Below are 26,284 nucleotides of genomic sequence, written 5' to 3' on the forward strand. Positions count from 1 at the left end.
CACTGCATGCTGTTGTCATTATTTAGTTGGCATCTTCCTTGACAAAAAGATAATCAGAACTCCATATTTTGTTTTGTAAATCTACTTTTTTGACAAAACTGTAGTCTACCTCATTACTTGTCAGGTCAATGTAAACAAGTGCTGAGTGTCTGTTTGTGTGTCTGTATCTGAGTGTGTTTGTGACATGACATGACATGTTTAACTTCTTTCAGCCATTGACTTATATTGGGAGTTTGGGTTGATTTCCACAAATGGGGAATAAGTCTCTGAGCACTTTTAATTAGTATCTGGAGCAAACCCTTTTTGTATTGACAATGTAATTGCGGCACATTATTACGTAAAATCATCTGGGGGTCAAGAATTATGTCAGTATTTAATATGCTATTTATTATCCTTTCAATTTGATTCCAGTATGGTGTAATGTATGGGCAGTCCCACCATAGGTGGGACAATGAACCATGGCCTCCACATTTTCTCCAACATCTAGGTGAGACACCAGGGAAAATCTTATGGAGTCTAGCAGGGGTCAAGTACCACCTGGACAACAGCTTATAATTGGTTTCTACTATCGACAAAGACGTAGAGGATCTTTTGATGGATTTAGAACATCTTTCCCATATAGAATCGTCTAGTTGTAAGTTAAGTTTGCGTTCCCATTGTGTTCAAAAAGAAGAGGGCTTTTTGGGGGTTGAAAGCATCAACAAGTTATAAGTGAAGGATATGAGATGTTTAGGGGTTTTGGGAAGAAGATAAAATGTTTCAAAAGGAGTCAGAGGCCTATATAACTGAGTGTTGTCCTTGTGGTTGTTGAGGAAGTGTCTGCTTTGAAAATATGAAAACCAGGTGTTTAGTGGAGGGCCTATATCTTCTTTTATCTCTTGAAAAGTTTTAATGTGGCCTGCTCTCATTAGGGAATAGATAGGGACATGTGTAGGTGTCATTGAAGCGTTAGCTAATTTACCCGAGGTCAGATCAGGGAAAACACTGTTGTGTAATATGGGTGTAAGGGAGAACTTGGAGTGGATATCTTATTGTTTAAGGAAATAGCTTTGTCCCAAATACGTAATGTCTCTTCAATAAGGGGATTGGGTGCACTATGTTTCGGTCTAAGCTTGTTTGGTATCCAACAGATATCATATATCCCGACATCTCAGAATGCCTGTTCATCTAAAGTGACCCAAACTTTGGGGTCTTTGGTTTGGTTCCAACATATTATATGTGACAAGTGTATTGCTATGTAGTAATTCTGAATATTCAGGACTCCTAATCCTCCAAGATCCCTAGATATATAGGTAGTATGGTTCTGGATTCTCGGTTTGGAGAAGGACCAGATGAACCTGTTTAATGTTTTTTTGCAAATTGCTAATGTAGGTTGTTGATGGGGTTAATATTAGAGTCTTCATAACGTACAAAATTTTAGGGAGTATTGACATTTTAATAGCATTAACCCTTCCCATCCAGGATAAGTGGCCTGAATGGTGCCAGGCATTGAGTTATATTTCAATCTTTTGTTTTAGATTTGAATAGTTAGTTTCAATAGTCTCTGAGACGGTAGGTTTAATCACTAGTCCTAGATATGTGAATTGTTCGGCTGAGATGTATGGAGTTTGTGTTTTAATAAATTGTGTTTCTTCTATGGAGTTTCTCAGAGTTATTATGACCGATTTACCCATATTGATGGAGAAATTTGATAGTGATTTATATTCTAGCAGAATATCTGAGAGTGTCGGGAGTGAGTGCTTAGGGTTAACAAGGGTGAACAAAATGTCATCCGCAAAAAAAAACATTTGGTGACGTATGTTCCTATCACTATTCCTTCAACTTCTTTGGTTGATCTTACTTTGGCCGCCAGCACCTCTACTGATAGTGCAAATAACAGGGGCAACAGGGGACAGCCCTGTCATGTGCCATTCATGATTTGCAAAGTGTCTGACAACTTATTATTAACTATTACTTTTGCATTGGGGCGGGAGTATATGGCCATTATCTTGTTTATAAACTGTTGGGGAATCCCAAATTTCAGAAGGACAGACCAGATGAATTGCCATTCCACCCTGTCAAACGCTTTCTCAGCATCAGTAGATAACAGGGTGAGTGGCAATTTGTGTGTCGAGGTATGGTGGATAATTTGGAGAAGTCTGGTGGTGTTATCCTTGGCTTCTCGGTTAGGTATGAAGCCCACCTGGTCCTCATTGACTAAGAGAGGGAGATATATTTTGAGCCTGTTCGCCAACATCTTGGCGTATATTTTCAAATCAATGTTTAGGAGTGATATTGGCCTATAATTTTCAACTTGATTTGGATCTTTACCTGCTTTGGGAATAACGGTAATGTGGGCTCTGAGCATCTGCCTAGAAAAGGGGATTGTATTGCTCATGGATTTATATAGTGATAGGAGATGTGTTTCTAGTTATGTTTATATCATACACATACATGTAAGTAAAAGTTGAATTCTGAGGGAACTAATTAAACAGATATATTTATATTTGATTTTTATTCCATTTTCAGTGCACATTTCTTAATATTTTTTTAGTGCATAAAAACATATTTATGATATTATTATGTACAATTATTAGGTATGTATCAGTCATCTCAGAGCCACATTGGTACGTCAGAAATGTAACTTCTAAGCATAATTTGTCAAATATCTATAAATATAGTTTTATCATAGATATATAAATCACTTTATATTTAATATAGTGTACTAGGCATTAAAAATATCTCCTATATATGTATACATATGTGTACACATTTATACAATACTGAGCATATTAACTATATGAATGTCACATAAAATAATTTTTAAACTTTAAGGTCACAATCACATGCCTGCAAATGTCTTTTAAAAAAATTTCTACCCTAGATAAGGATGTGTATTGAGGAAATACAAGGAGACTTCTGGGGCACGATCCGATATACAGCGTAGTTTTCGGCACAAGCGAGGGAACCCGGGCCGCCCGTAGTTTCACCTCGCACATTGGGGTATTACATATATGGCGCCGGCAGTTGCTAAAGTGCCGTAAGTCGGATAAACTAGCGATGTCCACAAATGAGCGTAACTACAAATTTCTGGAGTCGCCAGTGACTTACGGCACTTTAGAAACTGCCTGCGCCTAAAAAAACTAACTAAAATATTAAATCTCCCGTAACTGTCTAACACGCCTCCCAAAAATCAGCCCGATACGTATACCCCTATATCTGCAATCCCCCCTCTCACTCCTAATAATAAATGTATTAACCTCTAGACCGACAACCCCCTACAACGCAATAAGCCTATCCTAGTATTAACCCCTAAACTGCCACTCCCGGAGCCCACCGCCACCTACATTATATGTATTAACCCCTAAACCGCCCAGACCTTGTTGCACCTAAATAAAGTGTTTAGCCCCTAAACCGCTGCTCCCAGACCCCACCGCCACCTACATTAAATGTATTAACCCCTAATCTGACCCCCCCTACATCGCCGACACCTACATTAAATATATTAACCTCTAATCTAACCCCCTACGCCGCTGCCACCTACATTACATTTATTAACCCCTAATCTGACCCCCCTATACCGCCGCCACATACATTAAATGTATTAACCCCTAATCTGACCCCCCTACACAGCCGCCACCTACATTAAATATATTAACCTCTAATCTGATTCCCCAACACCGCCGCCACCTACATTAAATATATTAATCTCTAATCTGACCCCCCTACACCGCTGCTACCTACATTACATTTATTAACCCCTAATCTGACCCCCCTACACCGCCGCCAGCTACATTACATTTATTAACCCCTAATCTGACCCCCCTACACCGCCGCTACCTACATTAAATATATTAACCTCTAATCTGACCCCCCTACACCGCTGCCACCTACATTACATTTATTAACCCCTAATCTGACCCCCCTACACCGCCGCCACATGCATTAAATTTATTAACCCCTAATCTGACCCCCCTACACCGCCGCCACCTACATTAAATATATTAACCTCTAATCTGACTCCCCAACACTGCCGCCACCTACATTAAATATATTAATCTCTAATCTGACCCCCCTACACTGCCGCTACCTACATTACATTTATTAACCCCAAATCTGACCCCCCTACACCGCCGCCACCTACGTTACATTTATTAACCCCTAATCTGACCCCCCTACACCGCCGCCACCTACATTAAATATATTAACCTCTAATCTGACCCCCCTACACCGCCGCCACCTACATTACATTTATTAACCCCTAATCTGACCCCCCTACACCGCCGCAACCTACATTAAATATATTAACCTCTAATCTGACCCCCCTACACCGCTTCCACCTAAATTACATTTATTAACCCCTAATATCTGACCCCCTAAACCGCCGCCACCAACATTAAATTTATTACCCCCTAAACCTAAGTCTAACCCTAACACCCCCTAACTTAATTATTATTTAAATAAATCTAAATAATATTACTATTATTAACTCAAGTATTCCTATTTAAAACTAAATACTTACCTATAAAATAAACCCTAAGATAGCTACAATAAAATTAATAATTACATTATAGCTATTTTAGGATTTATTTTTATTTTACAGGCAACTTTGTATTTATTTTAACTAGGTACAATAGCTATTAAATAGTTAATAACTATTTAATAGCTACCTTGTTAAAATAATTACAAAATTACTGTAAAATAAATCCTAACCTAAGTTACAAATACACCTAACACTACACTATCAATAAATAAATTAAATTAATTAATTACAATTAGCTAAAATAAAATACAATTAAATTAAATAAACTATATTACAAAAAAAACAAACACTAAATTACAGAAAATAAAAAAATATTACAAGAAGTTTAAACTAATTACACCTAATCTAAGCCCCCTAATAAAATAAAAAAGCCCCCCAAAATAATAAAATGCCCTACCCTATACTAAATTACAAATAGCCCTTAAAAGGGCTTTTTGCGGGGCATTGCCCCCAAAGTAATCAGCTCTTTTACCTGTAAAAAAAAGACAATACCCCCCCAACATTACAACCCACCACCCACACACCCCTTCTCTAAAACCCACCCAATCCCCCTTAATAAAACCTAACACTACCCCATTGAAGATCACCCTACCTTGAGCCGTCTTCACCCAGCCAGGCACCAGTGGTCATCCGATGGGGCAGAAGAGGACATCTGGACCAGCAGAAGTCTTCATCCTATCCGGGCAGAAGAGGACATCCGGACCGGCAGAAGTCTTTATCCTATCCGGGCAGAAGAGGACATCCGGACCGGCAGACATCTTCATCCAAGCGGCATCTTCTATCTTCATCCATCCGACGAGGAGCAGCTCCATCTTGAAGACCATCCTTCCTGGCCGACGGACTAACGACGAATGATGGTTCCTTTAAATGACGTCATCCAAGATGGCGTCCCTCGAATTCCGATTGGCTAATAGGATTCTAGCAGCCAATCAGAATTAAGGTAGGAAAAATCTGATTGGCTGATTTAATCAGCCAATCAGATTGAAGTTCAATCTGATTGGCTGATTGGATCAGCCAATAGAATTGACATTGCATTCTATTGGCTGATCCAATCAGCCAATCGGATTGAACTTCAATCCAATTGGCTGATTAAATCAGCCAATCAGATTTTTCCTACCTTAATTCTGATTGGCTGATAGGATTCTATCAGCCAATCGGAATTGGAATTCGAGGGACGCCATCTTGGATGACGTCATTTAAAGGAACTGTCATTCGTCGTTAGTCCGTCGGCCAGGAAGGATGCTCCGCACCGGAGGTCTTCAAAATGGAGCCGCTCCTCATCGGATGGATGAAGATAGAAGATGCCGCTTGGATGAAGATGTCTGCCGGTCCGGATGTCCTCTTCTGCCCGGATAGTATGAAGACTTCTGCCAGTCCGGATGTCCTCTTCTGCTCGGATAGGATGAAGACTTCTGCTGGTCCGGATGTCCTCTTCTGTCCCATCGGATGACCACTAGTGCCCGGCTGGGTGAACACGGCTCAAGGTAGGGCGATCTTCAGGGGGGTAGTGTTAGGTTTTATTAAGGGGAGATTGGGTGGGTTTAGAGTAGGGGTGTGTGGGTGGTGGGTTGTAATGTTGGGGGGTATTGTCTTTTTTTTTACAGGTAAAAGAGCTGATTACTTTGGGGCAATGCCCCACAAAAAGCCCTTTTAAGGGCTATTTGTAATTTAGTATAGGGTAGGGCATTTTATTATTTTGGGGGGCTTTTTTATTTTATTAGGGGGCTTAGATTAGGTGTAATTAGTTTATACTTCTTGTAATAGTTTTTTTATTTTCTGCAATTTAGTGTTTGTTTTTTTGTAATATAGTTTATTTAATTTAATTGTATTTTATTTTAGCTAATTGTAATTAATTAATTTAATTTATTTATTGATAGTGTAGTGTTAGGTGTATTTGTAACTTAGGTTAGGTTTTATTTTACAGTAATTTTGTAATTATTTTAACTAGGTAGCTATTAAATAGTTAATAACTATTTAATAGCTATTGTACCTAGTTAAAATAAATACAAAGTTGCCTGTAAAATAAAAATAAATCCTAAAATAGCTTTAATGTAATTATTAATTATATTGTAGCTATCTTAGGGTTTATTTTATAGGTAAGTATATAGTTTTAAATAGGAATACTTGAGTTAATAATAGTAATATTATTTAGATTTATTTAAATAATAATAAAGTTAGAGGGGTGTTAGGGTTAGACTTAGGTTTAGGGGTAATAAATGTAATGTAGGTGGCAGCGGTGTAGGGGGGTCAGATTAGAGGTTAATATATTTAATGTAGGTGGCGGCGGTGTAGGGGGGTCAGATTAGGGGTTAATACATTTAATGTAGGTGGCGGCGGTGTAGGGGGGTCAGATTAGAGGTTAATATATTTAATATAAATAGAAAAGGGTATGAGAGAGTAGGTAATATTGCTGAACCAAAAATAAGTAAATATTCGCTGGTGCCACCCTTGATAATAAATTATACAAAAGTCAAACAGAGAGAATGTAATCACAACATATAATACTGTTGTGAAGAAAGCAAGAGATAAAACAAGGCACACAGAATTTGGTAAATAATCAAATTTATTAATTCCTATTTAAATCCCAAACCACATGTATGTGGATCACAAAAATGACAAGGTCAATCAAAATCTAAAAGTGAGCATTCTTAACTAAATAAAAGCAAATTTCAAAGACTGAATGCTACTTGAAAGGCCAGGAACCTCTAAGCATACGTATGCTAATTAACTAGGGGTTAGGCCTATCTTACCATCTGTTACATAGACAAGTAACAAATTGTGAGCAAAAATCGTAAGCAAAATCAAGCATAAACATAAACATAATGGTAACAAGTTGACTCATAGCAAAGACATTTTCAACAAACAGATCAGAGGAAATGGAGGGCAAATGTCTTATATAGCGTCTGTAAAGCAGACGTAGATAACTGCTGCTGGAAGCACAAGTTCACTTATTTTACTTAGCTGCTGTATTTGGATCCGTTATTCCGATTCAAAGTAGATGCAGCATTCAGCGCGTGTGACGTCACTTGCAGCCTGAGGTGTGGTTGTCAGCCTGCTGGCAATAGGTTCGATTGTAAGAGGTGTGTCCCAAACTCCGAGAATCCGTCCACTGGATTGGCCAGTTGCACAAGGTGAAAGAAACCAGGCTTCCACCGATGTTATGTAGCTAAGCACATACCAGGATGCACCGTATACTCAGAAAAGTATAGTGAAACAGCCACACACAAATCCAAACGATTTCTCAGCAAAGGGTCTCTTATCCTTAAACACCTTCAGATAGATGTTACACGCTCAGTCCTGCGCAAGATAGGAATCCACATTCTCCAGTAGCTAGCCGCTTTAACAAACACGCTCTTTCTCAGCATGCAGCATCAATATTGAGTCAGTTCCAAAGTAGAAATAAACTTGTACCAAAATGTCTTTTCTTTGTTTTCTTTGAAAAATGCACACAAGAAAGTTGGTCGACCTCACTCCTGACTAGTACAGCACATAGGTGCTAAAGTTACACAAAGTGCCAACGCACGTTTCACCCCTGCAGCAAGATTTGTGTCTAAGGGGTTCATCAGGGCATACTATTCCATACCGGATATCCTCTTTATATAGACCCACCTGTGGCTCCACAGGTGATCTACTTGCTAATACACCTGCTAATCTCTTAAAGCTGTATACAGCAGGATGCCCTGTTCAATACTACATGTATTAATAGTTATAAAGACAAAAAATGGAAGCTTTGTTATTTCTCAAATTTTTTAAATGAAAAAGCTAAATTCATAAGCCTTTCAAAGCAAAGCTAACAACAGCCTTTTGAAATGATCACCTCCAGATAACGGCGCACACTCTATCAGAGAAACATTTATAGAAAACTGGCAAACTCCAGCTTTTCGTTTAAACCTGTTGGGTATCTCGTTCCTAGTTTATAAATCCATTTTGCTTCTTTCTGCAAAAGGATTTTTTCATTATTGCCACCTCTACCATTAGTGATTCCTTTATCAATAATGATAAACTTTAAAGATTCCACGCTTCCTTTATGAAACATTTCAAAATGTCTCGCCACACTGGTGTCATTAGAATGAGCAATATCATCACTATGTTCTTGTACCCGGTCCTTTACAAACCTCTTCGTTTTTCCTACGTAAAAGACCGGGCACGAGCATCTAAGAAGATATATTGCTCCCTCAGACTTGCAATTAAAGAAAAACTTTATATTGTAAGTCTTACCATCCTGTACAGAAAATTGTTTCACGCTATCCATGTGGACACTGTGTATTTATATATATATATATATATATATATACATACATGTACTGTACATATTTAGACATGTATATGTATGTATCTCAAAGTTAAAGCCCTTTGCCTGCCTTTTTTTTCTAACACTGTCTGAGCCCTGTATTTTTTATGTGTTTTGTGACACTATCCCAACGTTAAATTCAATTGCCTTAAAGGGACAGTACACTGTAAAATAGTTTTTCCATTAATATATTTTAAATAACTTGAGAAAATGTTTGAGAAATTGCATTTTCATGCTTATATGTGTATATGAAGTAGCTGATTTTGTGCTTTGAAAACCAGCAATGGGTTGAACTTAAAGGTTATATCAGATCTCATTATGTTATAGCTTTGGGTACACAGATTTGCTTCCGTATATTTTATTTGGCTGGAACACCAAAGCTCAATACATAGAGAGAACAATGGACAATTATCATTTTATTACTTAACTATCCTGCATCCCACTGAGAGTGTAACTTCTTCTGCAGGCTGTGTTTACTTAGGCTTGTCAATAGCATATACTCCAGCAGGGCTGTTTTTAGCAGCGGGCAAAGTGGGCAGCAGCCCAGGACGCAAGGATAAATAAGGGCGCAGTAAAAACTCCCAGCTTGCAAGTTGCTCTATATTAAAATTTTAAAAAAGACAACTTTTAAATAAGCCCATTTTGTGTGCGGTATATATCGCCCCCAGCCACATTAAAAGAAAAAAATCTCTGCATTTTTAATCAGCTGGTATGAGCAGTAAAATTAGAGCACCCGACTGAACACTGATACTAATATTGCTTTACATGAGAGGATGATGATCACATGTCACGCTGCTGCACTCACTAGAGTTCCTAAAGCAGCATATGTCCTGAAGTGAGGTGAAAGGTTAGGCACACTATGGCTAGGAAGAAGTGCAGGGATCGCAGCCACACTTCTCCTAGTAAAGCCTTGTAAAATGACAGCGCTAGCGATAGCCTGAGAGCAGACAAACTCCCCTGCTGAACTTAGCACAGAAGGAGGAGGGGGGGGCTTTCAGCATGGAGGAGAGAGCCGACAAGTAGGTAAGTTTATTACTTTGAAAAATACTCAGATTTTTCGCTGCTGGTTTTATTGCCTTCTTTCTCCACTCTGCATGGTCATATAACACACAGCCAGTATCAGTTTATGCTGTGTCTCCAGCAAACTATTCCTGCTTTTGTCTATTATGAAACAGTGGGAAAAGTGGAGAAGTGGGACTTAGCAGTGTTTAGTTTAATTGGAACTTACTGCATTAAATGACCGTGGTAAAGTTGGATTGATGTTCGATATTTGACAGATTTCCGAACATTCAAAGCACAATAGCACCTCAATAATAAGAGCTAGAAAAAAATGTGTACAACACTGCACAGGTCTTGTTTTCCCGACTCCGACCAAAAATAAACAATGGCACGAGATATTGCTCTCAAGGTTGTGGACAATATGTGCACAGCCATTGGATGTTGCAAGGGACATACATTTACACATGCAGATACACACACACTACATAGCATACGCTTACACATGCAGACACACACACACTACATATCATACACTTATACATGCAGATACACACACTACATAGCATATACTTATACATGCAGATACACAAACCCACACTACATAGCTTACACTTATACATGCAGATACAACACGCATACACTTACACATGCAGATACACAAACACTACATAGCATACACTTACACATGCAGATACACACACACTACATAGCATACACTTATACATGCAGATACACACACTACATAGCATATACTTATACATGCAGATACACAAGCACACACTACATAGCTTACACTTATACATGCAGATACAACACACACCACATAGCATACTCTTACACATGCACATACACAAACACTACATAGCATACACTTACACATGCACATACACAAACACTACATACCATACACTTACACATGCAGATACACACACACTACATAGCATACACTTACACAAGCAGATACATACACACTACATTGCATACACTTACACATGCAGACACACACTACATAGCATACACTTATACATACAGATACACACTACACAGCATACACCTATACATGCAGATACACACACACTACTTAGCATACACTTACACATGCACATACACACACACTACATAGCATACACTTACACAAGCAGATGCATACACTTACACAAGCAGATACACGCTACATAGCATACACTTATACATACTTATACACACACACTACATAGCTTACACTTATATATACAGATACACACTACACAGCATACACCTATACATGCAGATACACACACACTTATACATGCAGATACACACACACTACACAGCATACACTTATACATGCAGATACACGCAATTATATATACAGATACACACACACTACACAGCATACACTTATACATGCAGATACACACACACACACACACACACACTACATAGCATACACTTACACATGCAGATACACACACACACACTACATTGCATACATTTACACATGCAGATACACACTACATATCATGCACCTATACAGGCAGATACACACACACTACATGGCATACACTTATACATACAGATACACACACTACATAGCATACACTTATACATGCAGATACACACACACACACTACATAGCATACACTTATACATGCTGATACACTTATACATGCAGATACACCCACCCACTACATAGTATACACTTATACATGCAGATACGCACACTTCATAGCTTACATTTATCCATGCAAACACACACACTACATAGCCTACACTTATACATACAGATACATACAGATACATACACTACACATCTTACACTTATACATGCAGATATACACACACATACTTATACATACAGATACACACTACACAGCATACACTTATACATGCAGATACACACACTTCAAAGCTTACATTTATACATGCAGACACACACTACATAGCCTACACTTATACATACAGATACACACACACACTACACAGCATAAACTTATACATGCAGATACACACCCTTCATAGCTTACATTTATACATGCAGACACACACACTACATAGCCTACACTTATACATAAAGATACACACACACACACTACACAGCATACACTTATACATGCAGATACACACACTTCATAGCTTACATTTATACATGCAGACACACACACTACATAGCCTACACTTATACATACAGATACACACACAAATACACTACACAGCTTACACTAATACATGCAGATGCACACACATACACACTTATAGATACAGATAGACACACACTACATCATATATGGGTATCTGTAACTCATTGTATGAGGTCCTGGGGTTGGCAAGCACATTAGCTGGCAGTCTGAGGCTGCCACTGTTCGTTACCCTGGTGTTGCACTGCTCATCGTATAAAACTGAAGGCATGCTAGTATTATCACCAGGGGTTAGACGTCACCATTACCTGAGGTCAGAGGGTATACAGCCTTCTTACTCCTACTTAACCCACACACCATTCATTTTCCACAAGGAATCTAACAGGTATATAACCCTGGGAGAGAAAAGCCAGCTGCTTCTGAGTATGGGCCCAATAGAATTTAAAAAAAATAAAAAAAAACATTTATTTTTTAAATTCATGGGGCAATGCGGGACAGATGGCTAGCAACCCGAGAAAGCGGGACAGACCCCTAAAATCGGGACTGTCCCACGAAAATCGGGACAGTTGGGAGGTATGGGTATTTTTGGATCATGTTTCATGTTTGCAGATCATACGACATTTGTTTGTGGAAGTAAATTTTGTTTCCATTGTGTCTTATACTCTACAGCTGTGCATGAATGATCTCAGTGTCTGGACTCAAGGATTGCTTGCCCTCAAAGATGTTCAGTTACACAACTAAGAAGTGTGGGCATATTAATGTGACGTGTTCTATACAGATATTGCCTTGCAGCATTCTTATTTGTCTGTCTGAATGTGTGTGTGTGTGATAGTGTGTGTGCGCGAGTGTGTGTGTGCGCGAGTGTGTGTGTGCGCGAGTGTGTGTGTGTGCGAGTGTGTGTGCACGAGTGTGTGTGCACGAGTGTGTGTGCGCGAGTGTGTGTGCGAGAGTGTGTGTGCAAGAGTGTGTGCGCGACAGAGACTTCAGTAATGTCTTGATTTAGATGTACTTTCCTTTTCTTCTTCATCAGTGTTAACAGCAGCATCAACATCTACTGCTATTAGAAGGAAATACAAAGCAAGCAATATCAGCCAGCACCTGGGTCACTTGCACGCCACGTAGGGGTACCACCAAACCCTACCAATCATATCAAATAAAGTCCCAAAGATGTGGCAGCAATAGGTGAAGTTAAATGATTTTATTCAAGCACAGCAAACACAGCGACATTTCGAGAACATCTTCCCTTAATCGTGCATAGAAAATTGTGGTAACAAGCATCCTAATATACCCCACACCACCAGGGGGCAGTAGAGGCATATTTTACAAATTCACAAATTTTTAACTCTTTCACAAACTTGATAGTTGCAACAGGATGGTACCACATAAATACAAAACAATGATACATTAAAAAATTACTATCTCTATAGTGGTTAAAAACATAATCAAAATACATACATTATATACAGCAAGGATTCATTTTCATAAATAATTATTATGTTAAAGAACAATTGTCAGAACTCATGTTTGAATATTCGGAGTGAATTATTTAATACTTCAGGTCCCGTTTTTCAAAATAACCTAATTTACCTACAGGGATATATCTCTTAATAATGAAGACGATAAGATATTTTTCAGAACTGCTATACAAAAAATACTTTACAAAAATACTGACAGATCCCAGTCTTTATGTTTGCAGATCATACGACATTTGTTTGTGGAAGTAAATTTTGTTTCCATTGTGTCTTATACTCTACAGCTGTGCATGAATGATCTCAGTGTCTGGACTCAAGGATTGCTTGTCCTCAAAGATGTTCAGTTACACAACTCAGCAGTGTGGGCATATTAATGTGACGTGTTCTATACAGATATTGCCTTGCAGCATTCTTATTTGTCTGTCTGTATGTGTGTGTGTCTGTGTGTGATAGTGTGTGTGCGCGAGTGTGTGTGTGCACGAGTGTGTGTGCGTGAGTGTGTGTGCACGAGTGTGTGTGCACGAGTGTGTGTGCGAGAGTGTGTGTGCGAGAGTGTGTGTGCGAGAGTGTGTGCGCGAGAGAGACTTCAGTAATGTCTTGATTTAGATGTACTTTCCTTTTCTTCTTCATCAGTGTTAACAGCAGCATCGACACCTACTGCTATTAGAAGGAAATACAAACCAAGCAATATCAGCCAGCACCTGGGTCACTTGCACGCCACGTAAGGGTACCACCAAACCCTACCAATCATATCAAATAAAGTCCCAAAGATGTGGCAGCAATAGGTGAAGTTAAATGATTTTATTCAAGCACAGCAAACACAGCGACATTTCGAGAACATCTTCCCTTAATCATGCATAGAAAATTGTGGTAACAAGCATCCTAATATACCTTACACCACCAGGGGGCAGTAGAGGCATATTTTACAAATTCACAAATTTTTAACTCTTTCACAAACTTGATAGTTGCAACAGGATGGTACCACATAAATACAAAACAATGATACATTAAAAAATTACTATCTCTATAGTGGTTAAAAACATAATCAAAATGGTACATACATTATATACAGCAAGGATTCATTTTCATAAATAATTATTATGTTAAAGAACAATTGTCAGAATTCATGTTTGAATATTCGGAGTGAATTATTTAATACTTCAGGTACCGTTTTTCAAAATAACCTAATTTACCTACAAGGATATATCTCTTAATAATGAAGATGATAAGATATTTTTCAGAACTGCTATACAAAAAATACTTTGCAAAAATACTGACAGATCCCAGTCTTTATTAAGACCAATTGGTTCCAGAATGCCTAACTCAAATATCCAAAAATGTTCTCTTTGATGTAACAATACTTCCCTATTGCCCCCTCTCCTGGGTCTAGGGATAAAGTCAATAACCTGAAAGCGAAGTTGGTTAATAGCATGACCCATCGAGATAAAATGACAGGCTATAGGAGCTAATTTGTTCTGTATCCTAATTGAACTTTTATGTTCAATGATCCTGTCCCTAATGGACCTAGTGGTCTCTCCTACATAGCTCCGCCCACAAGGACACTTAATAAGTTAGATCACAAATTTTGAATGACAGGTATAAAGATCATTAATTTGGTAATTTTTACCTGAACTGGGATGATAAAAAAACAGACCCTTTAATCATGTTACCACAGCATGAACATCCCAGACATGGATAACAACCCTTATTCCTGTCAGTCAAATATCTTTGATTGTCCTTTGCCAGAGCAGACCCAATATCTGCCCTAATTAACTTCTGTTGTAAGTTGTAACTTCTTTTAAAGGCTGGCATAAGAGGTTCTAAAAATTCAGAATTATTGGGATAACATTTTGAAAGAAGGGGCCAATGTTTCTTAATAATGTCATTAATCCTATAGCTTTGAGTATTAAATTCTGACACAAAAACCATTCTTTGGGGATCACCACCCCTATTTTCATTCCTCTTATCAACATTTTTGTTGGCCTTCTTGTCAGTAGACAATAGTGCCGCTCTAGGAATTAATTAAACAGATTGTGCCAACCTTTCCAAAATGTTTTTAGGATAACCACGCTCCAAAAAGCGATTCTTCATTTCCCCTAATCTCAAGTCAAACAATTGTTTGTCTGTCACAATTCTCCGCACTCTTAATAATTGACTCCTAGGGAGTGCCTTTAGCAAAGACAAGGGATGAGCACTGTCAAAATGTAGGATACTGTTACGGTCAGTGGGTTTTCTAAATAAATCTATTGTCAAAGATCCTCCTGAATTAATGACTCTAGTATCCAGAACAATTTCATCCTCACTAAAAGACAATTTAAATTTTAGATGTACCGTAGAGCTATTCAGATCATTCACATATGCTCTATAACTAAAATGTTGATAAGAGGAATGACAATAGGGGTGGTGATCCCCAAAGAATGTGTTTTGTGTCAGAATTTAATACTCAAAGCTATAGTATTAATGACATTATTAAGAAACATTGGCCCCTTCTTTCAAAATGTTATCCCAATAATAATGAATTTTTAGAACCTCCTATGCCAGCCTTTAAAAGAAGTTACAACTTACAACAGAAGTTGATATTGGGTCTGCTCTGGCAAAGGACAATCAAAGATATTTGACTTACAGGAATAAGGGTTGTTATCCATGTCTGGGATGTTCATGCTGTGGTAACATGATTAAAGGGTCTGTTTTTTATCATCCCAATTCAGGTAAAAAATACCAAATTAAGGATCTTTATACCTGTCATTCAAAATTTGCGATCTATCTTATTGTGTCCTTGTGGGCGGAGCTATGTAGGAGAGACCACTAGGTCCATTAGGGACAAGATCATTGAACATAAAAAGTTCAATTAGGATACAGAACAAATTAGCTCCTATAGCCTGTCATTTTATCTTGATGGGTCATGCTATTTACCAACTTCGCTTTCAGGTTATTGACTTTATCCCTAGACCCAGGAAAGGGGGCAATAGGGAACTATTGTTACATCAAAGAGAACGTTTTTGGATATTTGAGTTAGGCACTCTGGAACCAATTGGTCTTAATAAAGACTGGGATCTGTCAGTATTTTTGTAAAGTATTTTTTGTATAGCAGTTCTGAAAAATATCTTATCGTCTTCATTATTAAGAGATTTATACCTGTAGGTAAATTAGGTTATTTTGAAAAACGGGACCTGAAGTATTAAATAATTCACTCCGAATATTCAAACATGAATTCTGACAATTGTTCTTTAACATAATAATTATTTATGAAAATGAATCCCTGCTGTATATAATGTATGTACCATTTTGATTATAATGTTTTTAACCACTATAGAGATAGTAATTTTTTAATGTATCATTGTTTTGTATTTATGTGGTACCATCCTGTTGCAACTATCAAGTTTGTGAAAGAGTTAAAAATTTGTGAATTTGTAAAATATGCCTCTACTGCCCCCTGGTGGTGTAGGGTATATTAGGATGCTTGTTACCACACTTTTCAATGCATGATTAAGGGAAGATGTTCCCAAAACGTTGCTGTGTTTGCTGTGCTTGAATAAAATCATTTAACTTCACCTATTGCTGCCACATCTTTGGGACTTTATTTGATTAGAAGGAAATACTGCATAAAAACAAGACAAATGATTAATTCACAGAATCTTATGCCATGTTTGATCCTATTGTTTTTATTTGGTTGTCTGAGAAAAAGATGTGATTGTTGATTTGTTTGTTGATCAGAAAGATTATTAGCAGTAATATTAGGAATATTTTTTTTCGCTCTTCATATTAGGAATATTTTTAGCAACTGCTAAAAAACATTACCGTTAGCAGCACAAGCAACATTTCCACTGTGATTTTTTTCATTGCGTTAAAGTACTTTGTTGTCTATTGTAGGCACAGCGCATGAAACCACCGTTCACATACATCACATTTCACCTACAAACGTTGATTACATTTCATTGTAAGTAAAAATTTACACATTTAAGGATAATTTAGCAGACCGTCTTATCCATGTGGACTCACATGAGTATCTACTTGTACAAATGGACAAAAATAAAGTCTGATTACAACTTTATACACACTCAACCTTAAAGTGAAGGTCAAGTTCGATGAATTAGTGCCCGGTTTAAATAATCCTAATAAAAACAAGGGCACTTTAATTTATCCAAATTAAAATTTCACTTGTTTTCTTGTTTTCTTAAAAAACTTACCTTTTAATCCTGACAGTCACTCCAGCGATTCCCCCAGCCATCGGAAGCCTCTTCATACGTCAGAAATTATGATTCCGGCTTCCTCCAATCATGGCTTCCCCCAGGGGGAATCATGGCCTGAGGCAATGCCGTGATTGGAGGAAGCCGGTTTCGTCATTTTGGACCCGAAAATAGGGGTTGCGATGGGCAGATGACTCGGGCTAGCGTTGTTGTCTTTGGACTAAAACTCAGATTGACTTCTACAAATAAGACAAATGGTGGGTGGATTTTAGCTACTTAAAAATAATTGCAGAAAAAGGTTAAGATGTTAGTTTGTTTTAAAAACATTAAGACTTGGCTGATATGTTATTCTATTGGGGCACAACAGAAATTTTTGCTGTCCCTTTAATTTTGAACATTACATTTAATTGTTTTGCTTAATAATGTGAATTCTATTAATTTATTATGTTGGTGTTTGCCCTCTTCCAATAGAGGCTGAGTCTTAGATCCTCCACACCTCCTATTGTGACTTGGCGATAGGTGTCGGCATTCTATTTTTTTTTTTTTTATATATTTTTATTGAGTTTTACAAATAAATACAAACAAACAATTTGTCCACATCCAAAATCTGAAGAAAAAAAGGGAAAGGAGAACAGGAGAGCAAGAACATATATAAAATATTCAGGTTAATATAGTGCATCGTATACATTACCATTTAAAAACCAAGCGAGAAAGAAAAAAAAAAAAAAAGGAAAATATAATCATCTTGAGTCCTAGTGAGAAACAGTGCATATTGTGCTTATAAAAACTAAAAACAAAGAGGACCCTGTTTCCATAAATACATATGTCTGTATGTTACAATATGAATAAACATTTGAGGTTAAAGAGATTACCTTCCTTCTTAGGCTAAGGGTAATACAAAATAGTGAATATACACAAGTCCGTATACTGTTGAATACAATCAAAATAAACCAAATCAGTGAATTAATAATATCTGTGACAAAAAAAGAAAAAAAGAAAAAGAGAATAAAAAAGAAATCTCTTACTACTATCTATTAATGTAAACATCCAAATTTGGTTAAAAATCATATAGTGTAGTCAGGTGGCACTGAGTAAAGTCCCTATACTTTCATCGACTCAATTCTTTTCTCGCCAACATTCCCCACATTATGTGTGCACTACCCACTATAGAATATGACCTGGTTACCTCATTTCATGTACATAGCCAGGTAGCCAATGTGACCGAACCATCCAAAACATAAAACAGTAAAAACACAAAAACACACAAACAAAACAAACCAAGGAAGAAAGAGAGAAAAAAAAAAAAAAAAAAAAAAAAACCCCTCCTCTCGTCTCCCCAACCCCACCCCCCCCACACACACTCACTCCCCATCTATTGCCCATTCGCCAGGGAAGTGGCCTGCCAAAATGTTTATCTGTAGATATTCCGAGTTAATGATTGGTTTGATTAATTTTTTTTGATGCATGAGGGGCAAAGATCTTACAAAAATCTCCCATTTCTTAAGAAATACTGCTAAGTGTATATCCTGTTGGTAGGGTATGTTGGTCTGTTCTATTATGAACTGATCAGTCAATGCCCTTTTAAATTGTACCATCGTAGGTAGAGCAGATGCTTTCCATGCCTTAAAAATAAGGTTCCGCGCAGTCAGGATAATGGTATTTATCAGGTTATAATTCTTAATTGTATGCTGATATTTTACCAAGAAAAAGATCTCAATAGGAGATATCTTATAGTCCATCTTAAGAACAGCCATCATCCAATATATGATTTTCCCCCAGTATTGACGTGCCTTTGGGCAACTCCATAAACAATGAAATAGATCAGCGTCTGTAGTTGAACATCTAGGGCATAGAGCCTTTGTTTTATACCATTTGGCTAAAACAGCAGGCGTAAGATACCTCTGGAGCCCGACTTTTATCTGTGACTCCCTCCAAGATGTCGGAACCCAAGACTGTTGTGCTATTTTAAAACTCTCTATGATAGTCTGCTCATCTATATCCGGAAATAAATTTGCCCATTTAACAACCATCTCGTCTATTTGTGCTTTGGATGGTTTCTGATTTACTAGTAGATATAAAGGGGAGATTGCGTAAATTCCTGCCGCGTACATTGTAATCCTAGTCTGCAGCTCACCCAAAGACCAGTCATTCCCGTATTTCGTGAGCATCTCTTGAAGAAAGTGTCTAACTTGCAGGTAGGCGTAGAAATCACGTGTCCCTATATCAAACCGAGATACAATTTCTTGAAATAATACGGTATGTCCTCCCGCGTCTCGCAACTGACATAAATTTTGGAGACCTTTGGATTCCCAAACTGAGAATAACCGGTTCGAGAGGCCAGGACTGAATTCTGGGTTGCCCACTATAGGTGTCGGCATTCTAGGATATATTGGGGCTCCCTTTTTTTTAGTTATTGAACCCCATAGGCAAATATTACCAGGTAGGAGCTGGAAGTTTTGCGCAGGTGTGCGCTGTGAGTTAGGCAGCCACCTCAGGTTTCTTTCATAGGTGGGTTGTCCACTGTGCCCTGTTTAGTGAGAGAGAGTGATTTTGAAGGGGCAGCTCAGCGTTGAATTGTTTCACGATCTGGATCCCACATGTTCAGGAGATTCACATATGAAAAGCATTCTTTTGTATTAATTTTAAGAAGTAGATAGTCAGATCTCAGTAAACACGGTCTTGAAATAAATATGGCCATCCACGCACAGCAAAGCATAAAACAACATTAGTAACAATCATAGAGAATTGAATTAGAATTGAATTTAAATTGAATTTGAATCACTATTATTTACAAAGTACTATAAATTTTATGATTCAGACTTGCAAAAAGAAAACTTTCAATTACGGTGACAATTACCTCTTATTATGGTAATAAGGTACTGTTCAAATACAATTGTGCAAAATAAAGTTCTGCTTTTTTGGTTCCTATACAATCGCGCATGTGCAAAACTCAGTGAATTCTGACCGAGGATTGCATTCTGATTGGCAGGTGCTTTGAAAGAGAAGGTAGATACGTAATGGTGAGGGGAGTTAGGCACCCATATTTCGATCTGATTAACTCATGTATCGTGGATGATTACTAGGACAAGGAAATAGGTAATACAGAAGGGAGGCAATTAAAAATGGCGTCCCTCGCATTCCTATTTGCTGATTTGATTTTGGAAATTCAAATGAGCCAATAGGATGAGAGCTACTAAATTCCTATTGGCTGTTCAAATGAGCCAATAGGATGAGAGCTACTGAAATTCTATTGGCTGATTTAAACAACCAATAGAATTTCAGAAGCTCTCATCCTATTGGCTGTTTTGAACAGCCAATAGTATTTCTGCAGTTCTCATCCTATTGGATGATTTGAATTTCCAAAATCAAATAAGCCAACAGGAATGCAAGGGACACCATTTTGAACTGTGTACCTTGCATTGCATTGGATGAGGACTTCACCACCTGGAAGAAGATAGAAGAGGCCGTCTGGATGAAGACTTCTCGCCGCCTGGATGAGGACTTCGCCGCCTGGATGAAGATTGTTTAAGCAGGACTTCAAAAACTGTAAGCGGATCTTTGGGGGTTAGTGGTAGGTTTTTTTAAGGTTTTTTTGGGGTGTTTTTTTTTTTTAGTTTAGGGTTCAGGCTTTTCATAAAAGAGCTAAATGCCCTTTCCAGAGCAATGCAAAAGAGCTAAATGCCCTTTTAAGGGCAATGCCCATACAAATGCCCTTTTCAGCGCAATGGTTAGCTTAGGTTTTTTTAGATAGTTTTTTTTATTTTGTGGGTTTGGAGGGGTGGGGGTTTGTACTGTTAGTGGGACTTTGTATTTTTTTCAGGTAAAAGAGCTGTTTAACTTAGGGCAATGCCCTACAAAAGGTCCTTTTAAGGGCTATTGGTAGTTTATTCTAGATTAGGTTTTTTATTTTGGGGTGTTTTTTTTTTTTTTAAATGGATATTAGAATAGGAATATTTTTTTATTATTTTTGATCATTTGTTTGTTATTTTGCGTAATGTATTTTTTTCGTTTTGGGGTGGGTTTTTATTTTTAGATTAGGGCTTGGGCATTTCATAAAAGAGTTGAATGCCCTTTTAAGGCCAGGAAAAAGAGCTAAATGCCCTTTTAAAGGCAATGCCCATACAAATGCCCTTTTCAGGGCAATGAGTAGATTAGATTTAACTTTATTTTTATTTTGTGGGTTTGTGGGGTGGGGGTTTGTATACTGTTAGGGGTGTTTATTTTGTTTTGTAGCAAAAGAGCTGTTAACTTTAGGGCAATGCCCTACAAAAGCCCTTTTAATGGCCCACAAAAGGCCCTTTTAAGGGCCCTTGGTAGTTTATTCTAGATTAGGCTTTTTATTTTGGGGTAGGTTTTTTTTTCAAGGGTATTAAAATAGGAATCATTTTTATTGTTTTAGTTAATTTTGTTTGTTATTTTGTGTAATGGTAGTTTTTTTATTTTTTAGTAATTCTATTTTTTGTTATTTTTTGTAATGGTACTTTTTTTATTTTTTGTAATTAATAATAATAACTATTTACTAACTAGTCTACCTAGTTAAAATAAATACAAACTTACCTGTGAAATAAAAATAAAACCTAAGCTAGCTACAATATAACTAGTTATATTGTAGCTAGCTTACGGCTAGATTTGGAGTTTTGTCGGTAATGACCCGAAAAACTAACGCCGGCTTTTTTCTGGCCGCACCATAAAAATAACTCTGGTATTGAGAGACCACATAAAGGCTGCGTTAGGCTCTAAAAAAGGAGCGTAGAGCATTTTTAACGCAGCTTCAACTCTCAATACCAGAGTTGCTTACGGACGTGGCCAGCCTCAAAAACGTGCTTGTGCACGATTCCCCCATAGGAAACAATGGGGCTGTTTGAGCTGAAAAAAAACCCAAACACCTGCAAAAAAGCCGCGTTCAGCTCCTAACGCAGCCCCATTGTTTGCTATGCGGTAACCCTTCCTACGTCTGCACTTAACACTCTAACATGTACCCCGAGTCTAAACACCCCTAACCTTACACTTATTAACCCCTAATCTGCCGCCCCCTCTATAGCTGACCCCTGCATATTATTATTAACCCCTAATCTGCCGCTCCGTAAACCGCCGCTACTTACATTATCCTTATGTACCCCTAATCTGCTGCCCTAACATCGCCGACCCCTATATTATATTTATTAACCCCTAATCTGCCCCCCACAACGTCGCCTCCACCTGCCTACACTTATTAACCCCTAATCTGCCGAGCGGACCTGAGCGCTACTATAATAAAGTTATTAACCCCTAATCCGCCTCACTAACCCTATCATAAATAGTATTAACCCCTAATCTGCCCTCCCTAACATCGCCGACACCTAACTTCAAACATTAACCCCTAATCTGCCGACTGGAGCTCACCGCTATTCTAATAAATGTATTAACCCGTAAAGCTAAGTCTAACCCTAACACTAACACCCCCCTAAATGAAATATAATTTAAATCTAACGAAATTAATTAACTCTTATTAAATAAATTATTCCTATTTAAAGCTAAATACTTACCTGTAAAATAAATCCTAATATAGCTACAATATAAATTATAATTATATTATAGCTATTTTAGGATTTATATTGATTTTACAGGTAACTTTGTATTTATTTTAACCAGGTACAATAGCTATTAAATAGTTAAGAACTATTTAATAGCTAAAATAGTTAAAATAATTACAAATTTACCTGTAAAAGAAATCCTAACCTAAGTTACAATTAAACCTAACACTAGACTATCAATAAATTAATTAAATACAATTGCTACAAATAAATACAATTAAATAAACTAGCTTAAGTACAAAAAATAAAAAAGAACTAAGTTACAAAAAATAAAAAAATATTTACAAACATAAGAAAAATATTACAACAATTTTAAACTAATTACACCTACTCTAAGCCCCCTAATAAAATAACAAAGCCCCCCAAAATAAAAAAATGCCCTACCCTATTCTAAATTACTAAAGTTCAAAGCTCTTTTACCTTACCAGCCCTGAACAGGGCCCTTTGCGGGGCATGCCCCAAGAAATACAGCTCTTTTGCCTGTAAAAAAAAAACATACAATACCCAAGCCCCCCAACATTACAACCCACCACCCACATACCCCTAATCTAACCCAAACCCCCCTTAAATAAACCTAACACTAAGCCCCTGAAGATCATCCTACCTTGTCTTCACCTCACCGGGTATCACACCGATCCGTCCAGAAGAGCTCCTCCGATGTCCTGATCCAAGCCCAAGCAGGGGGCTGAAGAGGTCCATGATCTGGCTGAAGTCTTCATCCAAGCGGGGCAGAAGAGGTCTTCCATCCGATTGAAGTCTTCATCCAAGCGGCATCCATCCGGAGCGAAGTGGCAGCATCCTGAAGACCTCCACCGCGGAACATCCATCCTGGCCGACGACTGAACGACGAATGACGGTTCCTTTAAATGACATCATCCAAGATGGCGTCCCTCGAATTCCGATTGGCTGATAGGATTCTATCAGCCAATCGGAATTAAGGTAGGAATATTCTGATTGGCTGATGGAATCAGCCAATCAGAATCAAGTTCAATCCGATTGGCTGATCCGATCAGCCAATCAGATTGAGATCGCATTCTATTGGCTGTTCCAACGTCATTTAAAGGAACCGTCATTCGTCGTTCAGTCGTCGGCCAGGATGGATGTTCCGCGGTGGAGGTCTTCAGGATGCTGCCGCTTCGCTCCGGATGGATTCCGCTTGGATGAAGACTTCAATCGGATGGAAGACCTCTTCTGCCCCGCTTGGATGAAGACTTCAGCCGGATCATGGACCTCTTCAGCCCCCCGCTTGGGCTTGGATCAGGACATCGGAGGAGCTCTTCTGGACGGATCGGTGTGATACCCGGTGAGGTGAAGACAAGGTAGGATGATCTTCAGGGGCTTAGTGTTAGGTTTATTTAAGGGGGGTTTGGGTTAGATTAGGGGTATGTGGGTGGTGGGTTGTAATGTTGGGGGGCTTGGGTATTGTATGTTTTTTTTACATGCAAAAGAGCTGTATTTCTTGGGGCATGCCCCGCAAAGGGCCCTGTTCAGGGCTGGTAAGGTAAAAGAGCTTTGAACTTTAGTAATTTAGAATAGGGTAGGGCATTTTTTTTTTGGGGGGGGCTTTGTTATTTTATTAGGGGGCTTAGAGTAGGTGTAATTAGTTTAAAATTGTTGTAATATTTTTCTTATGTTTGTAAATATTTTTTTATTTTTTGTAACTTAGTTCTTTTTTATTTTTTGTACTTTAGCTAGTTTATTTAATTGTATTTATTTGTAGCAATTGTATTTAATTAATTTATTGATAGTGTAGTGTTAGGTTAATTGTAGATAATTGTAGGTAGTTTATTTAATTAATTTATTGATAGTCTAGTGTTAGGTTTAATTGTAACTTAGGTTAGGATTTCTTTTACAGGTAAATTTGTAATTATTTTAACTATTTTAGCTATTAAATAGTTCTTAACTATTTAATAGCTATTGTACCTGGTTAAAATAAATACAAAGTTACCTGTAAAATAAATATTAATCCTAAAATAGCTACAATATAATTATAATTTATATTGTAGCTATATTAGGGTTTATTTTACAGGTAAGTATTTAGCTTTAAATAGGAATAATTTATTTAATAAGAGTTAATTAATTTCGTTAGATTTAAATTATATTTAACTTAGGGGGGTGTTAGTGTTAGGGTTAGACTTAGCTTTAGGGGTTAATACATTTATTAGAATAGCGGTGAGCTCCGGTCGGCAGATTAGGGGTTAATAATTGAAGTTAGGTGTCGGCGATGTTAGGGAGGGCAGATTAGGGGTTAATACTATTTATGATAGGGTTAGTGAGGCGGATTAGGGGTTAATAACTTTATTATAGTAGCGCTCAGGTCCGGTCGGCAGATTAGGGGTTAATAAGTGTAGGCAGGTGGAGGCGACATTGAGGGGGGCAGATTAGGGGTTAATAAATATAATATAGGGGTCGACGGTGTTAGGGGCAGCAGATTAGGGGTACATAAGGATAACATAGATGGCGGCGCTTTGCGGTTGGCAGATTAGGGGTTAATAAGTGTAGGTAGGTGGAGGCGACGTTGTGGGGGCAGGTTAGGGGTTAATAAATATAATACAGGGGTCGGCGGTGTTAGGGGCAGCAGATTAGGGGTACATAAGGATAACATAGGTGGCGGTCGGCAGATTAGGGGTTAAAAAAAATTATTCGAGTGTCGGCGATGTGGGGGGACCTCGGTTTAGGGGTACATAGGTAGTTTATGGGTGTTAGTGTACTTTAGAGTACAGTAGTTAAGAGCTTTATAAACCGGCGTTAGCCCAGAAAGCTCTTAACTACTGACTTTTTTCCTGCGGCTGGAGTTATGTCGTTAGATGTCTAACGCTCACTTCAGAAACGACTCTAAATACCGGAGTTAGAAAGATCCCATTGAAAAGATAGGATACGCAATTGACGTAAGGGGATCTGCGGTATGGAAAAGTCGCGGATGAAAAGTGAGCGTTAGACCCTATTTTGAGTGACTCCAAATACCGGCGGTAGCCTAAAACCAGCGTTAGGAGCCTCTAATGCTGGTTTTCACGGCTAACGCCAAACTCCAAATCTAGGTCTTTGGTTTTATTTCACAGGTAAGTTTGTATTTAGTTTTAAATAGGTATTATTTAGTTAATAATTGTTACTTTAATTTAGCTC

This window comes from Bombina bombina, chromosome 1 (assembly GCF_027579735.1).
Source record: "Bombina bombina isolate aBomBom1 chromosome 1, aBomBom1.pri, whole genome shotgun sequence".
Classification (NCBI taxonomy): Eukaryota; Metazoa; Chordata; class Amphibia; order Anura; family Bombinatoridae; genus Bombina; species Bombina bombina.